Source organism: Schistocerca serialis, chromosome 4 (assembly GCF_023864345.2).
Source record: "Schistocerca serialis cubense isolate TAMUIC-IGC-003099 chromosome 4, iqSchSeri2.2, whole genome shotgun sequence".
Taxonomy (NCBI): Eukaryota; Metazoa; Arthropoda; class Insecta; order Orthoptera; family Acrididae; genus Schistocerca; species Schistocerca serialis.
Genome location: NC_064641.1, coordinates 790,464,451 through 790,481,442, shown reverse-complemented (window position 1 = coordinate 790,481,442; position 16,992 = coordinate 790,464,451).

The following is a 16,992-nucleotide window of genomic DNA, read 5'->3' as shown; positions in this document are numbered from 1 at the left end:
TGTAATCTCTGAATATTGAATTAGCTAACGATCTCAGGAATGGAACGTCTCATGTGTCCAGTTCCAACTAACACTGCGCGTTCAATGTCTGTCAGCTCCTGTCGTACGGTCATAATCACGTAGGTAACCTTTTCGCATGAATCACCTGAGTACAAATGACATTTCCGCCAGTGAACTGCCCTTGTATACATTGTTCAAGCAATACTACCGCCCTGTGTATCTGAATATCGTAAACAACTACTTTCGTCGCCTCAGTGTACTTTGTTTCCGCCTTGTAGTGACGGATATGGAAATCCTTCGGTCAACAGGCACAAAACACGGGGCACCACGGACACTCACTCCATTTCGGATGTTCCAGTCAGTCATAATAGTTCAAGAGTCTTCAATGAGCTCAGTACAGATACTGCAATTACACAAAGAGCCACAGTTCTTCTAGTTCTCTTGAGAAAACGAAATTGGTTCAAATGGCTCTGAGCACTATGGGACTTAACATCTATGGTCATCGGTCCCCTAGAACTTAGAACTACTTAAACCTAACTAACCTAAGGACATCACACAACACCCAGTCATCACGAGGCAGAGAAAATCCCTGACCCCGCCGGGAATCGAACCCGGCAACCCGGGCGCTGGAAGCGAGAACGCTACCGCACGACCACGAGCTGCGGACGAAAACAAAATTCAAATTGCTCTGAGCGCTATGGAACTTAACAAAAATGTTCACACTACTTAACCCAAATTATCCTAAGGGCAAACACACACACCCAAGCCCGAGGGAGGACTCGAACCTTCGCCGGGACCAGCCGCTCAATCCATGACTGCAGCGCCCTAGACCACTCGACTAATCCCGCGCGGCTGGGACTTAACATCTGAGGTCATCAGTCCCCTAGAACTTAGAACTACTTAAACCTAACTAACCGAAGGACATCACACACATCCATGCCCAAGGCAGGATTCGAACCTGCGACCGTATCGGTCGCGCGGCTCCAGACTGAATCGCCTAGAACCGCTCGGCCACACTGGCCGGCTTTGAGGAAACAATATTCTAACATAGCAGTCGCTGTTTATGGGGCTATAGGATCGTTCACAGGGTGTCTAGTATTACTTTCAGTCACAGTAATAATGCCAAGAGACAGCCAAGTTATTTAGATATCACTGTATTGGGCATAGTATATGAAGTTCTATGTATCATACTGTTGGTCTTGTGCCCCGAAAACTGTTCGGCTAAGTAAATTAATTCTGTAGAACATACACTATGTTGTGTTTTTCTTTGTAGTTATGTTTTTACACCAAGCAGAGACGAAAGAACCAGTGCAATATAGTGAAACAACATTTAGTTACCGTGCTCTAATTCTAATTATAAATTAACCTAAACCTCAAATTTGTGTCTGCGAATATACTCTTTGCGGAATAGAGGGAGTTGCCCAACAGAAAGTTCTTTAATCCAGTATTATACTCCACCGTGATATCTATCTGACAATGTGCTTCAGCAGGTTGTGTACCCTCGAACGTAAAGTCACTAAAGACTCTGTAGGAGTTGTTTCTGGTCCAAGAGTTATATTCATGCTATTCACTTTTTTCTAGAAGGAGAAGTATTGGCAATGATAAATGGAATTATTGAGTGTGTGTATCATGAAACAGCCTAGTTGCTAAAATATCCAGTTTCAGTTTTTTTCTTTTTTTTAAAAAAAAGAGGTCTCTGCAAGATGGTCTTCAATTGACATACGATATATTCTATAATTCTTACAACACGCTTCCACTTTCTGGCACTACTTATTTCAGTAACCCGCATTTCCCAGAAAATGAATGCAAATATGCAGTATAAACTAATTCCTCCATTGTCAAGTCCGCTATAGCAGTAGTCACGTATTTCCGGGATAGCTGAATCAAGGCTTGCTTCATTAATTCTAAGTAGTGGATTGTCATTTAAGCATAGTCTCAAAACTGAACACGTTTTACGTATGTATATCATTGATTGAGAAACTTGTTTCTCTAGTCTGCGGAGTTCTGTGAGATGTACTCAACGGTATGTACTGAGTCATATACAAATTTTGTGATGATAGATTTGCATACGTATATGTTGACGTTTACGAATATTTCATAAGTCACCTTTTCTGTAACGGAACAGGAACTATTTTTTATTCTTATGCTTGTATCACCTGCTAAATGTACAAAATTTGAATCTCCTTAATGTACAAGATCATTCATCTATATCAGAAGCAACTGAGGACCCAAAATCGAAAATTGTGATGCACCATATCTGATACGAGTAGATTCAGATTATGAATGCCTACCGTTACGTGAAAGACATTTAACTGATAAACATGGCTTTCTGTCACTTAGACAAGGTAAGAGACATGAACCTGTCTTGCCTAGTATTGCGTACACGTAACCAAATGCCATGTCATCAAATAATGATAATTGTAATAATTTCTTGTTTGTTGAATCTATTATTGCATCTGTCAAGGTAAACATAGCCTGTTCAGTGGACAGTTCTTTTTGGTACCCACACTCTTTGATACACTGTATTTTTTCCTACACTGTGTATAAAGTATATTGCACATTATCTTGTCGAAAATTTTAAGAGTACTTGTTGCTTTTGATCAACTTTCATACATGTTATGTCGATGAAGTCCTCTTCGAAGACTCTTTCCAATGGCACAGAGAAAATGACAGCCGCGCGGAGTGCCCGCGCGGTTTAAGGCGCATTGTCACGGATTACGCGGCCCCTCCTGGCGGAGATTCTAGTCCTCCCTGAGGCATGAGTGTGTGTGTTATCCTTAGCATAAGTTAGTTTCAGTCGTGTGTAAGTCTAGGGACCGATGACTTCAGCAGTTTGGTCCCTTAGAAATTTACACACATTTGAACATTTTTTTAGAAAATGATATTGGTCCAGTTTAAAGAAAAAGTTAGCCTTACAGTTCGGAGTCATAGAGATATTTTTGCATATTTCAGTAAGTTCACCACATCTTTCGGTATAACGTAGCATACACCGCCCCCATATACTTACTCATTCTGGATGTACGAAAGACCTTCAGAAATTAAGTTAGCGATTTCTCTGGCAAACCAAGTAATTTTTACGGACTACTTCAGCACACTTCAATGTAACACAAATCCATGATATCGTTTTTCAAACTTAGTCGCTTGGTCTCTGCGAAGAACGGTCGGAACGTTCTGCAAACAGATCAGTTGCCTGAGGATACAAATCCTCGTCTTCGGCACGGATCTACTCGAGAACCACCTTGTCAAAGTCCTCATCGTTGGTAAATGCCTTTCCCCAAGACGTTCTGTCAACTTGCCAAAAAGATTGAAATCGCACGCTGCAAAATCTGAACTCACCAGCGTCCATGCCGCCTTGGTCAAGTAATTTCACAACAGATGGACGTGACTGCATTTGATCCCTGTACCCGCCAGAATTTCACACTGAATCTGTGTGAAATTGAGACGTCTTTTCGACAAGAATCGTACTGTCATACGTGTTTCAACTTTCATATATGTTTATAGTTGCCGTGCTATTTCACTCTCACGCTGTGATGCCCTCGTTACCCATATCGAAGCAAAAGTGTGTCTGCAGGAAGCCGTTAACATGCACTCGTTCCTGACAATACGCAACTCTTGTTGCACAATGGTACGTGTAACTTATTTTCGGAAATCCCTACGTACGTGGGGCTTTCAATAAGTGATGAAACACTTTCTTTTGCTGGAAGGAGTTTGGTTTTATTCAGTATTCCAATGCACTACATTACTCTTCAGTCTTTTCATAAAAAATCCTATTCTTTCAAATAATCTCCGTTCAATAAGTCGGCCCTACGCCACCTTACGCTGAGGGCCTGTATGCACGAATGGTACCCCACTACTCGTCGACGACGGAGCCAATGTCTAGCTGCATCAGTAACCTCCCCAACATTCATGTGTTGCTTGCCGCGGAGTGCACCCTTCATTGGGCCAAACAGATGGAAGAGTCGAGATCTGGGCTGTAAGGTGGATGTGGAAGAACACTCCAATGAAGTTCTGTGAGCTCCTCTCGGCTGCGCAGGCTTCTGTGACGCCTTGCGTTGTCATGGAGAAGAAGTAGTTCGTTTGTATTTTTGTGGCGACGAACACATTGAAGTCGTTTCTTCGACAATAAACTTCAGAGTGGATTGTTGCACCATGAGACTAGTCATCAAACAGAATAACCACTTCAGAGCCAAAGAAGACCGTTGCCACGACTACCGGCTAAGGGTGCTGCTTTGATCATTGCAGGAGTCACAGCTTTGTGAGGCCGACCGGCACGCAGGACACCGGACACGTTTGCGTGTCCTTATTGCGACGATGATGGCGATTATGATGTTGGATTTGTGGGGCGCAGAACCGCGAGGTCATCAGCGCCCGTACAAAGTCCTAATTTTTACGCAATCCAGGTTTTTCGCAGTCCAACCTAGCCACTGTCACGAATGATGATGAAATGATGAGGACACAACAAACACCCAGTCCCCTGGGAGAGAAAACCCCCAACCTGGTCGGGACTCGAACCCGGGACCCCGTGATCCAGAGGCAGCAACTCCAGCCACGTTATTTGTTCAAATGTGTGTTAAATCTTATGGGACTTAACTGCTAAGGTCATCAGTCACTGAGCTTACACACTACTTAACCTATATTATGCTAAAGACAAACACACACACCCATGCCCGAGGGAGGACTCGAACCTCCGCCGTTGCTTTTGTTAAAGGCCAGGTCTCCCTTAGACATTGTATTGTACTGTATGGAACTGGGGACCTAGGAACGACGGAGAGGCTTCGTCCTCGCCGTAGCCCGCAGTGGTACACAATCCCACAACAGTCTACAGCAGTCTACTCACCCCAGCGCCGCCCCACACTGAACCCAGGGTTATTGCGAGATTCGGCTCCCAGTGCACTTTCCATCCCGCCTTCCCCCTCCCCCCCCCCCCTCCCCTCCACGGGAACGTCTCACACCAGACGAGTGCAAACCCTAAATGTTTGCGTGGTAGAGTAATTATGGCGTACGCGTATGTCGAGAAAATGTTTGCGCAGCAATCGCCGACATAGTGTAACTAAGGCGGAATAAGGGGAACCAGCCCGAATTCACCGAGGCAGATAGAAAACCGCCTTAAAAACCATCCACAGACTGGCCAGCACACCGGACCTCGACTCTAATCCGCCGGCCGGATTCATGCCGGGGACAGGCACGCCTTCCCGCCCGGAAAGCAGCGCGTTGGACCGCACGGCTATCCGGGCGGGCCCTCCGTAGACATACTACAAGTACCTCTGAATATCTGAAGTGCGCTAGTTTTCCGTCAAAAGAAATTCAATGACAGCCCTCAGTTTGGAAAGCACCTGATTTATGGACACAATTCTGAAGGTTCCTTTCGGAACTTCATGAAACTACAGGTGCTGAAGCGAGAATATTGCACGACGTTCGGCAATAAATTCCACATTTTTTCAACTGAAATTGGCCGAGAAAAAAAGTGTTGCATTACTTATTAACGCACGTCGAACTTTCTGAAGCTCCCACGTATTTGGGATGGCCTTTCCTTACTGCCGACCACTTGCGTGGTGGAAAGTCTGCTGATTCTCCCTGACCGTAAGTAAATTTGATATAATGCCTTTAAGCAAGCTCCCTGTCGTTACTAAAGTTCGACGCGCAGCGCAGGAAGCATGAATTGTGCCTTGCACCACGACAGCATCTTCGACTAGCGTTGTTTTCCGTGAGATGTTTGCCTGTTGAAAAGTCTCAGGAGGTCTTCAACACAGGGACGGCGGCTATAGCTGAAAGAATCCGCCATCGATTGTAGCGGTTCTTCTCAACACCAGTTTAGCCGGACCATTAAAACCGTTCAAAATAAACGTGTCTGGATAAAAATCATACGTCAAGATGGCAAATTTTCTTTATTGATTTTAGCTTTCAGTTTACTAGGGGCCATCTTCACAACAATCTAAAATGTAGTTAAGTGTGGGACAATCATTAAACATCGTCGTATTTTTAGAAATAAGTCCCCCTAATATGACAATTCGTAGTTGGTTACGTAAATTTAACAATATTAGATTAGTGAATGACGTTGTTAATTTGCATAATCAACTACGATTTTTCGTTTTAGGGTGACTTAGCTCTAAGAAGACGACAATGTGTAATGATTGTCACGCTGTGGACAACATTTTAGATTCATTTGGAAGATATCTCATCGGTGAGCAGATAGCGGTAATCAATAAAGAAAATTTAAAATTTGCGATCTTGACGTAGGATTTTTATTCACACATGTTCTAAGCTAACAAATCACATAACTCCTCATTGAAAGTGTCAAAGAATAACCGTTCGAAATAATCGGTTTCTAAAATGACTGATTTTTCGGTTTTTGATTCCTGTTATTCCCTGTAATATATGTAGAAATCGAACAAGGGTTGAAAAGTTTTGACTCCCTCACTTTCAAGATACATTGAATCAAAATATTAAATTGAAAATGCAAATAAACGAAAGCTCAGTCCATCCACTGTACACTGCTTTTCTCGAAATGTGGTAACTGGTTCACCACTACAGAAAATCACCAGATCACCAGTATTCTCCAAGTAATAGTAATTTTTTAAAACTCTGCTCAAAAATCATGTTGTAATCGGCATCATGTTGTAATCGGCCATCATACCAATGTTTGTACATTACGAATGATTGGTGCTCAAGGGTGAAGACAGGCTGAAGAATTTTATTTTTCGTGTCAATTTGTCCGTCAGGGTTACGAGCGTATAAAGGTATGTTACATAGACACATCAAGCAGATCATCAGCTTTCTATTTTTATTATAAACTTTAAATGAACTGTTAACTTTTACGTTTTTTTCCCTACGTTACGTCACAAATTGGTTTTGGCTCCTCCCGTCTTTAATACACTGAAGTGCCAAAGAAACTGCTATAGAGATGCGTATTCGAAGACAGAGGTATGTAAACAGACAGATTATGGCGCTGAGGTCGGTAATGCCTATACAGGATGTTATAAAAAGGTACGGCCAAACTTTCAGGAAACATTCCTCACACACAAATAAAGAAAAGATGTTATGTGGACATGTGTCCGGAAACGCTTAATTTCCATGTTAGAGCTCATTTTAGTTTCGTCAGTATGTACTGTACTTCCTCGATTCTCCGCCAGTTGGCCCAATTGAAGGAAGGTAATGTTGACTTCGGTGCTTCTGTTGACATGCGACTCATTGCTCTACAGTACTAGCATCAAGCACATCAGTACGTAGCATCACGAACGTGGTTTTGCAGTCAGTGCAATGTTTACAAATGCGGAGTTGGCAGATGCCCATTTGATGTATGGATTAGCATCGTTTCGAGAACGAAGGTGTTCCGACAGGAAGACGTTCGAAGCAATTGATCGGCGTCTTAGGGAGCACGGAACATTCCAGCCTATGACTCGCGACTGGGGAAGACCTAGAACGACGAGGACACCTGCAATGGACGAGGCAATTCTTCGTGCAGTTGACGATAACCCTAATGTCAGCGTCAGAGAAGTTGCTGCTGTACAAGGTAACGTTGACTACGTCACTGTATGGAGAGTGCTACGGTAGAACCAGTTGTTTTCGTACGATGTACAGCGTGTGCAGGCACTATCAGCAACTGATTGGCCTCCACGGGTACACTTCTGCGAATGGTTCATCCAACAATGTGTCAATCCTCATTTCAGTGTAAATGTTCTCTTTACGGATGAGGCTTCATTCCAACGTGATCAAATTGTAAATTTTCACAATGAACATGTGTGGGCTGACGAGAATCCGCACGCAATTGTACAATCACGTCATCAACACAGATTTTCTGTGAACGTTTGGGCAGGCATTGTTGGTGATGTCTTGATTGGGCCCCATGTTCTTCCACCTACGCTCAATGGAGTACGTTATCATGATTTCATACGGGATACTCTACCTGTGCTGCTAGAACATGTGCCTTCACAATTACGACACAACATGTGGTTCATGCACGATGGAGCTCCTGCACATTTCAGGCGAAGTGTTCGTACGCTTCTCAACAACAGATTCGGTGACCGATGGATTGGTAGAGGCGGACCAATTCCATGGCCTCCACGCTCTCCTGCCCTCAACCCTCTTGACTTTCATTTATGGGGGCATTTGAAAGCTCTTGTCTACGCAACTCCGGTACCAAAATTTAGAGACTCTACGTGTTCGTATTGTGGACGGCTGTGATACAGTACGCCATTCTCCAGGGCAGCATTAGCGCATCAGGGATTCCATGCGACGGAGGGTGCATGCATGTATCCTCGCTAACGGAGGACATTTTGAACATTTCCTGTAACAAAGTGTTTGAAGTCACGCTGGTACGTTCTGTTGCTTTGTGTTTCCATTCAATGATTAATGTGATTTGAAGTAATAAAATGAGCTCTAACATGAAAAGTAAGCGTTTCCGGACACATGTCCACATAACATATTTTCTTTCTTTGAGTGTGAGGAATTTTTCCTGAAAGTTTGGCCGTACCTTTTTGTAACACTCTGTATAAGACAACAAGCGTCTGGCGCATTTGTTAGATCGGTTACTGCTGCTACAGTGGCAATGAAGATTTAAGTGGCTTTGAAAGAGGAGTTATAGTCGGCACTTGAGCGATGGGACATAGCATCTCCGAGGTAGCGATGAAGTGGGGATTTTCCCTTGTGACCATTTCACGTGTGAACTGTGAATGTCAGGACTCAAGTAAAACATCAAATCTCCGACATCGCTGAGGCCGGAAAAAGATACTGCAAGAACGGGACCAACGACGACTGAAGAGAATCGTTCAACGGGGCAGAGCTGCAACCCTTCCGCAAATTGCTGCAGATCAGCGTGTGATTCAACGGAACATCATCGATATGGGCTTCCGGATCCGAAGGTCCACTCGTGTACCATTGATGACCGCACGACGCAAAGCTTTACACCTAACCTCAGCCAGTCAACACCGACATTGGACTGTTGATGACTGGAGACATGTTGCCACGTCGGACGAGTCTCGTTTCAAATGGTATCGAGCGGATACACGTGTATGGGTATGGAGACAACCTCATGAACCCATGGACCCCGCATGTCGCCAGTGGCTGTTCAAACTGGTGGAGGCTCTGTAATGGTGTGGGGTGTGTGCAGTTAGAGTGATATGGGACCGCTGATACGTCTAGATTAGACTCTGCCAGTTGACACGTACCTAAGCGTCCCGTCTGATCACCTGCATCCATTCATGTCCATTGTGCATTACGATTTACTTGAGCAATCCGAGCAGGACAATGCGACACCCCACACATTCAGAAATGCTGCAGAGTGGCTTGCCTTGCAATTGCTGTTCAGAAGTGATCTGCACTCCCTAGTACTCTTTCGGATTTATGGACAGCCCTGCAGGATTCATGGTGTTCAATTTCCTCTAGCACTGCTTCAGACACTAGTTGAATCCATGCCACGTCGTGTTGCGGCATATCTGCGTGCTCGCGAGGGACTTACACGAGATTAGGCGGGTGTACCAGTTTCTTTGGCTCTTCAGTGTACAACTGATGTCCGATGACGACAGTGAGGAACTGCTATATAGACCAGATGGGGCAAGTCTTGCGCACTGCATGTACACGCTACATGGTAACAGATACAGTATTGTGTCAGAAATGCTGTACCAATTCATAGCCTTGTGTTTGTTGGTTGTTTCTGTATGGTTATCAACCTAACACTGATCGCTTTTCCCGTTTTTTATAATAACGCAACATTTCAATGGAAATGGAAATTTTAGGAATAATAATTGTGTATTGTGTATTGAAGCGGGGACCTAGAAACACGTAGAGCTTTCGTCCTTGCCTTAGCCCTCAGTGGTTCACAACCCCACAACAGGCCACGGCACCCCACCCACTCACCGCCGCCCGACACCTAACCCAGGGTTATTGTGCGGTTCAGTCCCCCGTGGACCCCCCACCCACCTGGAACCTCTCATACCAGACAAGTGTAACACCCTGGAAGGTCTCATACCAGACGAGTGTAACACCAAATGTTTGGATGGTAGAGTAAGTATGGTAGGCAGCAATCGTTGACGTAATGTAACTGAGGCGGAATAAGGGGAACCAGTTCGCATTCACCAAGGCAGATGGAAAACCACCTTACAAACCATCCACAGGCTGACCGGCACACCAGACCTCGACACTAATTCGCCGGGTGGATTCGAGACCGGTACGCCTTCCCGCTCGAAGCAGAGCGTTAGACTGCGCGGCTAGCCGGGCAGACTGAAATAAAAATTACTCCCTCTATAAAAAAGGCTTATTTAAAAACGAAAATTGTTAGCACTGCTGCTATGGCTAATTTCGGTTTTTTACGTGGATATTAATAAGAAATGTAACGCCTGGTATAACCGAGACGAAACACCTAAGAATACCGGTTATTCAGAACTGAGATACCGGTATCGGTTTTAACCGGTCGGTTCAACAGCTGACGAATAAAAATCACCTTTGGTAGAGAGGGCAACCAGACCTCGTGGTGGAGAAGTCTTTAAGGCGATATCCTAATCCTGTAATTAAAAAAGAATAAAAGACGAGGGAGAGAAGCTGCGAAAAGAGGGAAGACGGGCAGCCGTCGGCGGTTTTTTGCGGCGCTGCTGGTCTTGCGGCGAGGCGAGGCGCTAATGGCTGTGATGAATCAATCAAGGCGTCAGCCGCCCTCTGCCTCCGCCACCCCGCCACGCCCCCGCCACGCCCCCGCTCATAATTACAGCGCCGGCCGGCCGGCCACAACGTGTAATTAAGCAGCGCCGCGCCAGCCGCGCCGCCTCACAGGTCGGCCGCAGTCTGCCCGCCTACATCGCCGCTCCCTGTATTGATCACTATTTACACGCACCCTTTTTAATTTGGGCTGCACAGTAGCCTCATCTGCATAAAAAAAATCTTTGCAGCAACGCCTTTCCAGACGGCAAAAAGTGCACCATATGCTCATTAGATCTTCAAATGGGTTCGAGGCCTATTAAAGTGCTATCGATATCCGAGGACACGTTTGTCATCCTCATTAATACAGTTGCGTTGTCATACTAGGTACACAATTTAAGAAATGAGACGGACATCAGATACGAACTATTACAATTTATTAAACTACGCTGTCTTACCGGTAAGAGAAGCAATCAGAAGAAACTTCATTGATTGAGTGGGTATTTCATATTGAGAACTGTAAAACTACTGTAGGCTACCATAACTAAGCTTAGACTACGGTAGTTTCGGGCATGGGTCTATGTGTTTGTCCTTAGCATACTTTAGGTTAAGTAGTGTGTAAGCTGTGAGACTGATGACCTTAGCAGTTAAGTCCCATAAGATTTCACACACATTTGAACATTTGAACTACGGTAGTTTTCCTAGTAGTTTTGGTCAGTTTAGATCATACCCGCATTACGTCTATGATGGGTGTGTTGCATACTATTGTGCGTTACTTTACAACGAGCGCTTTCTTTATATAATTCAGCAGTGCCTTACCAGATTCCTCTAAAAACTGGAAGCGGCGAACCGTCTGGAAATTGAGAGAAGATATATAAAAGGTCGTGTAACGCACGAAACATCTTTGTTCTACATAAAAAATAAAAGTAGAGCTATTACAAGCCTCGGTCGCAAAGATTAAGTCTTTTGACCTGGTTTCGGTACTTCTACGAATGTCTTCATCAGACGTAAAACATTCAAACTGACCTATAACATAAGTACAAAAATTATGGGAATTTTTTTTACAAAAGTGTGAGTACTGTCTGTCAGTACAAGAAAGAAACAGTACTTACATGTCACGTACAAAATAAATATCAAGCGATGAAGCATCAGTCACAAAATTTTTAAAGTAGAATACATGACAGACAGGCCGCTACGAGATGCCCACGTATGTCGAGCTACAGGTATCAACAGACTGAGGCGCTCGTGTTGGCAACTGCGAGCACGTGAACATTACACCAAGGGTACCATATAGTAGCCGCAGATACAAACTGGATACCTAATACTCAAAATATAGACAGACGAATATTGTAATGGACATTATTTAGTACATGAAGTAAAAAGACAATATTTTGTTCGACAGCAGCAGACAAGGTAACATTTTGTCTTTATAAGAGCTTAGAAGTACAGTTTAAAGGTTGAAAATGCCGTTATAGAATTACAATGAGTGCTAAATGACACAGCCTGTAGAAAAACAATATAATATGAAGTGCAACCAATATAAACAATTTAATAAACAGAAAATTAAGAGTCGACTTAGATAGAAAAAACATATCGGTAACTGCACGGAGCACGAAATTCTTCTACATAGTTATTCTCTTGTGTGTTACTTAAAGATAAACAGTATTTATAGCAAAACTGAATTTGTTAATGTTTATTTCAGGTCTTATTGGCAAATTGTTGATTTTTAACGTGAAACAGAGGACATCTGTAGTAAAAATAGAGAAAAACAATACAGATATATCATATAGCGCTAGATGACGCAATTTCCCCAACAACAGGTAAAATTTAAAAAATGCAAAATAAAAATATATGAAAGATCGCATCAATATTTAGTCGAACTTACGAAGGCTATCTGCGAAGTAAAGAACGATCGGCCATGGAATAGTAAACGACAGCGAAAATCAAAACTGTTTCATTTTTGCAACAGTTTGTAACATCTTCCACCTACCTCTCTACATAGTCTTCGCTCCTACTTAGGAATCTCTCGTACCGTTGTAGCAACTTTCCAATACCGTCATCGTAGAAGGCAGCCACCTGCGCTTTCCGACATTTTTCTACGCTGGATTGTAGCTTGCTGTCGGCGCTAAAATGTTGTCTTCACACCCATCTGTTCATTTGAGCAGAAATGAAACTCAGAGGCATCGAACTCCGGGCCACCAAGCACTTTCCATCGAAATGGCTGCAGCAGAGTCCTCATTTGCCCCCGCCGTGTGCGGCCAACAACTGTCATGAAGAAGGAATTGCATGACAGATACGTTATGTTGGATTGCATGATAGTACGCGAAATCTCTCGGTAGCCATCCATACTTAGCGGGAGACACCGTTTTCTTGGCGTCGTTATGCTCTCACTGTGTGCTAGAGATATTGCCCAACATATCACGGCGAAGCTTCATCGGGTTTTCACTCTGGTTTCCATTTAGCGATCGATCATTCCTTACTTTCCGCACAGCCCTCCTACGTGAAACATGTTTTTTTTCGTTCATTAACAACTTTCGCATTTATCACTAACAACACGAAATTCTTGCCTTTCAGCGTGGTGAAGAACGTTCTATTGAGTACAAAATAGCAACGTAAAATTTTGGTTTGTGCTTGTAAACTGTGCTTGCGTTAAAGGTAACTGCTTTGCTTTTTTTTTAATTCTTTATTTCCACAACAATACTAATTATACATATTAACCCACCTCCTAACGCGATTAGTGGGCCATTAATTGTTACATAGAACTGAGTTATAATGCAGCTTGATATTACAGTTATGTTAGTGAACTACAGTTTAAAACTACTGCAGTATGGTTAGTTTTCTACAATGGGCAGTTTAGTTTGACCCACTTTATTTAATTATCTAACCTGCTTTGTTTACATCAAAGCGCACAAGTTACGAGATCAACTAATTTTTATTGATTATAAAATGCAATTCATATTTTGTAACGATATAAAATACACGGCGGACTAACACTGAATGACGCGAGTTTCTAATCATGCACAAATCAATAAAAGGACCAAAAAACAACGAGAAGTCGTCGACCCACATTTTCTTTCCAACACATTCATTTATGTTTCTTTCCCTACCAATTTTACCAACAGTACCGGTAATCTTACAATTTACAATATCATCTAGTATTGCGCCAAAACTCCTGAAATGTAGTTTTGGTAGAGCGAAACTCTAGTGATGTTTATTTCTGTGACTACAAAATCGAGTCAGATTTACAAAGGACTTGACAATATGTGCGGAATTATCTGTTTGACTTGTTGACACCATCTACTGTCTATGCGTTAACTGTTTAGATTGGGAAGGGTGTCATAAAGCCGCTGTATCCTCTCCTGAGGCAACCTGACCCGCATGTGTTGTAGCGGTTCCTTGATGCCGGCCGCTGTGACCGAGCGGTTCTAGGTGCTTCAGTCTGGTCGCAGGTTCGAATCCTGCCTCGGGCATGGATGTGTGTGATGTCCATAGCTTAGTTAGTTTTAAGTAGTTCTAAGTTATAGGGGACTGATGACCTCAGGTGTTAAGTCCCACAGTGCTAAGAGCCAATATCTTCTAGGTACGGTACTGCGACGGAATTGACGTTTGGGCTGGTCCTGCACATGTTTTTTTAGGAACAGATCTGGGAATCTAACTGGTGAAGGGAGTACATCAATATAAACAGGTAGTTCGTAGAGACTATGTGTGGACCAGTATTGTGGCCGAAAAATAACACCATATTACTGATGCGTTAGAGGTGACACATTGAGACGCAGGTTGTCCGTGACGCACAGTTGTGATATCAGCATTCCCTCAGTTACTACCAGCTATGATCTAAGTCACGCTCGAGGGCTCCACTTACCAAGAAGCCAGAAATAAAACCGCCATGCCTGTCCAAAAAGATGAAGAAATTAAGGCCCCCAAGAGCTCGCCGCCATACAGAACACAATGCGACGCCATTCATCAGCGGACCATGTTTGTCACTCTTGTCACCCCTCCAAATGCAGCGATTTGTATTGTAGTGTTAACAACAGCCTACTGTGATGCGAAAGTCCAGCTGGTGCTTGTCTCCAACCATCGATGCGGGATGACATAGAACGTTACAGGGAGTCCATCACTTGTTCCCGTTCGGCAGGCACAGATGTGAAGGGGTTACGATACGCTTTGTGCACAGTATGGCAATCTTTCCTTGTGGTGGTCAGACGCGGTCGACCACAGCCATGAACGGCGAGTAAGGGTGCTCCCACGTTTCCTCGCAGCCAAATTTAGGGCAGTCACAATCGAGTTTCCCACAGATGTGGGAACTGCACAGTTCGACCAGCTGGCGAAATGGAGCTCCACAGTGACGCCACCTGCAAACTCTGTTAGGAGCTGAAGACGCTCACACGAGTCCGCCGCATCTCCGTATCCTTCACAGCGATCACACAACATCTAATGCGCCCCTTACATACTCAGATAGGTTCGGTAACAAAACTAAGCAGGGACATCACTAATGAACTTTGGTGGCCGTTCTGTCACAGAGAATTGCGACTTCACTCATTTACATACTCTGCAACGGTGACTAATTACATGAAGTTATATTGATATCCGACTAGTTGCTTCACTTTTTTGTCAGGCACTTCGTGTTGACCGCAGTACGGTCGTATATACACACATTGATCTAAACCATAAGTGTATAAGGCATACTACTGCCGAGAGTGGTACGAGGTACTCAGTCGTACAATTTACGTGTTGCTGGTTCTCTGGAACATTCAGAGCTGCGCGCGCCATTTCCGGCAGAATAAGTGGAGACATTGGGGGTTAAAAATGTACACTGACATGGAGACGTTCATTGTGGGGACAGTTAAAAGGAGTCGACATAAAGTTATAAAACGCAGTTGGCGATTCGTGTAACACATAAAATACACTGAAGTCACACGCACAGGTTAAAAGTTGGCCACAGTATTAAAACACTCCAGATCAAGACAGTTTAAAACCACTGTAAGAGAGTTGTCAGCGATAGATATTCAATGAACATTGCACACTGGGTACTTTGAATGTGATGTTTGATACCCGTGAATAACGTCGAAGTTGTGCGAAAGGGTGATTACTATGGACAGAACTTGAACATTCTTATATATATATATATATATATATATATATATATATATATATATATATATATATATAATGATGAGTATCTTTGGTAGGCATTAGCACTGTGATAATTTTTACTCCTTAAATAAATTAGCAAATTCTAATTATTCGCAATTATTATTATTATGCGCAATTACTGTATTGCTCTTCAAACATTTATGCTTACAGGGATGAGCCTGGAGCAATTCTGGAACGGAATCAATGACCGATGTATTTACTGCTGAATTTTATTAATTACGAGGGAAGATGGCGGCCATGTACATAGAGTACTAACGCTAGGAATTACAACATAGTAGCACAGAAGTTACAAGCACCCTATGTATCTATAGTCTTACTGAACAAAGGCTATAGAGTAGAAATGTATGTGGAGTGAGCGTTCAGGTACATAAAACTGATTTTGTGTTGTCAACACAGTCACTGTGGTCATGTGATCTCGGAACTGCGTAAGTTTGTCCTTAATGCGTCCCACAAATTTTGGATTTCGTCATATCACAAGTATGGAAAGATTCTCTTCATAAGTGCTGCGTATTTGGTATAGGCGTTTTGTAGATAAGAGTTTGCATTTGATACCTGGAATAAAGTGGACTCTTTGCTTTGAAGAGCAAAATGAACGGGCATCACGCCTTGGCAACGTTATATCAGTGTGTGTGTACACTGTCCGTCACCTCACGTCAATTCGCTTAGCCCAATACCGAATGGCTAAAGCGAGATTATCAGCCACCATTTATAACAGGAAAAGACTGAGTACAGTATCAGAACTGAGGAACTAACACAGACTAAGTTTATTGATTACCAAAGTAAATTTCATAACGTATGCATTTGATCAGTTATGTTTGGTAAAGTGCTGAAAAGTGAAGTAACATTCCAAAGCATCGGGATTTCATAGCTATGGGAAATATATACATACAAACACATCAAACAGTGTCTATAAACGAATAAATATAGACTTTTAATGTTATCCATTACGCTTTTCTTCTACTTAACTAATAACGTCATAAACAACTTATTTTCTTCCTTTAAAGCTGACCTTTTCACTTAAAATATTATGTAATGGAAACTGCTTCGTGAACTTACGTTCTTACTTACATACACTGAAAATTTTCTTCCTGAGAAGTCCAACATCCGATGACGTGACGTGACGGTCCGTTGACTACCTGTGTGAATGACGCCATTTGCAATTTTTTGTGGAATGTTTTCACGTGACGTGATGTGACGTGACGTGAGAGTTTG